At 46.8% G+C, this 2673-nt stretch overlaps 1 pseudogene; it reads left to right on the top strand.

Moving 5' to 3' along the window:
- Window positions 1–876: 876 nt before the first annotated feature.
- On the top strand, window positions 877–2079 carry LOC146190232 (uncharacterized; annotated as a pseudogene).
- Window positions 2080–2673: the final 594 nt, after the last annotated feature.

The raw sequence follows: 2673 nt of genomic DNA, 5'->3' as shown, positions 1-2673 counted from the left end.
CCATATAAATAAACAAAAAACAGGCAAAACGTGGTTGAGTCGGGGACTTGACTTTACTACTTTGAAAACAAACTACTGTTAACGGGGGACGAGGGTCTTAAAAATGACTTTTTTAGTTTTGCTAGAATTTCACAAAGCTTTGCACACACATGTGGTTTCCTTTCCTGATTTCAAAAATGTAATCACAATTGAACTGGCCTTCTTAGATCAAAAGTTATCTAACAAAGTCCAGAGCATAATTAGTGAATTTCTTACTCAGCTGTAATAAATTTTCTCATTGCATTTTGTTGCTTTTAATTACATGGATTGATACCAACGACATCCTATACCCGAGGACATCCTTTGTTTTCCTCTAAAGGCACGTCATCCTAGCATATTATGTAGAGAGTAAAAGGCTTCATTATTTGATACTGGACCTCATTAAGCTGATCTCAAATTGATATTTGTTGATTGTCTAAAATAAAAAATTAAAAATGTCATTAGTTACCTGATTTCTATCCGAAGAAAATGGTACCAAAGTTATTTGTGTGAACTAAAAAGAAATTATCAAAACCCTGCGTAAGACTGTAGAGATCGACCAAAAATATGAAACTGAGAAAACGGCATTTCAAGTTTGACTACATAATATATTTGAACGATCAGTAGACTCACTGTGATATTTCTGACCAAAAATGACACGCTCTTCCCATTTTCAAAACTGTCTTTGCATTTTGAATATGTCAAATAAAACTGAAGCAATCACTATTACCCATGGTCAAGAAAATGTATGCTATTAGGGAATCAGCAAAATTTGGACATCCAATATTATTTTAATGGTAATTTGCAAACGGCGTAGCGGTGGCTTTCCGGCCACCGAGCGTGACGGACGTTGGCATCATGGGCTCCCAAGGAGCGGATTCAGCGGCCCGGTTAGGCCGCGGTATCAGGAGTACGAGCAATGCTGCCAAGGATTACCAAATGATTCTGCCACATCTGCCATCAGGTTCGACTGTTTTACACACTGTTTTTTTTTGCACTGGGACGTCTCAGCTAGGCCTTATCGTGTTGAACATATTCGAGACGCACTCGAACATATGTCATTGCTGTCGGAAGTTGTCGCCCTTGGGGCTTATCAGATGAACCACCTGTGGGCGGTAACCTTCAAAGATGAAGAAGGAAAAAAAAAAGATGCTGAAGGTTCCAGCATTCGACGTAAAAGAGCGTCGGTGTGTGGTGATTGACCCGTGCAATCAGGCCGTACGTCTGAAACTGTACTGGTTGTTGCACGGCATCCGCGATGAAGACGTGCGAGTGGCCCTGTCTCCTTTCGGAAAAGTAACGGAACTAACCAGAGACAAGTGGCGGGTGAATGGCTGCGTTGAAAAGGCGTCCACGACTAGTTCCGTAACGCTGAAGTTACTTGCAGGCGTCACCGTTGAGGATTTGCCGAACCAGCTGCGCGTTTCCTAGGACGTTGCTCTCGTCTACGTCCCGGGCAGGGCCCCGCTGTGCCTCCGGTGTAGCGGAACCGGGCATATACGCCGAGAGTGCCGCGTTACGCGTTGCGGGTCGTGTCGCCGCTTTGGACACGAGGATACCCAGTGTGTGCGTACATACGCGAATGTTGCGGGTCCGGCGCGGAAAGATGATGTGGCGGACCACTTGATGGACGCAGCTGATGCCGTGGAAATGACGCTGGAATGCAATGAAGAGGCCAAGTGCGAGGAAACGTCCCTAGAAAAAGCCGCGGCGGCGGAGGAGCTTCCAGATGGAACTGTAGAAGCAACGCCAATTGCTGCTGGCGCAACTACTGAGGGAGAGGCGAAGGGAGACAAACATGCGGCCCCAAACACGCCAGTAAGTCTGCAGGAGGCTCCCACGAGCGAACCTCGAGACGTGGACATGGCGTCGGCTTCCAGCATGCCTGCAAAGCGGGCACATGAGGACGTCAATGAGTGTGAAGCTGGCAGGAATGCGAACGGCAACGGGGAGCCACCGACGAAGGCCAACCTGGTCCGTCGTCAGAGCTTCAAACTGAGGCCAAACATCCCCCCAGACGCCTCCGCCTTAGCGGGGGCGAGTTTTACAAAGCAGATGTGATGTCCCGGTCCGGTGATCGGGACTAAAGACCGTGTGAGACCTGTGCTGTACAGTGCCACTGGCATCGCTTCACGACACGAAACTTTTGGTGTATCTCTATGTCGCTCTGCCTTATAAGTGTGAGTAGAATGATCGGCGTCTTCTTTCTTTAAAATGGCTCGTCCTTTTCAAACTTGCCTACGCGTCGCAACGCTTAATGTGAGGGGCCTCTCAGCGCGCACACGGCAACAGCAGTTAAAGAGGCTACTGCTAGATAATGATATCGACTTGCAGTACAAGAAACAAAAATTGAAAGTGAAGAGCAAACAGATCGAATGGTCGAAGTTTTTCGCAGCAGATAAAACGTATGTGTAAGCCATGCGGTTCAATAATCTACCGGATGCATTATTTTAATCCGCAGGGCTATCAGCCAAGTTGAAGCAGTGATATTGTGTGGAACGGGTAGATTAGTAGTGTGTGATTTCCTTTTTGACGAAACTCCATGTAATGCAGTGTGTGTTTACGCTACGAATAAGCCTGCGGAACGTGAGTGTTTTTTTCAATACGTCGAATCGTACCTGTCTTGTGAGAGGCGTATATTATTGCTTGGTGACT

The sequence above is a fragment of the Amblyomma maculatum genome, chromosome 4 (assembly GCF_055883805.1).
Source record: "Amblyomma maculatum isolate TAMU_Amacu chromosome 4, ASM5588380v1, whole genome shotgun sequence".
Classification (NCBI taxonomy): domain Eukaryota; kingdom Metazoa; phylum Arthropoda; class Arachnida; order Ixodida; family Ixodidae; genus Amblyomma; species Amblyomma maculatum.
This window is presented reverse-complemented; position numbering and strand designations above follow the sequence as displayed.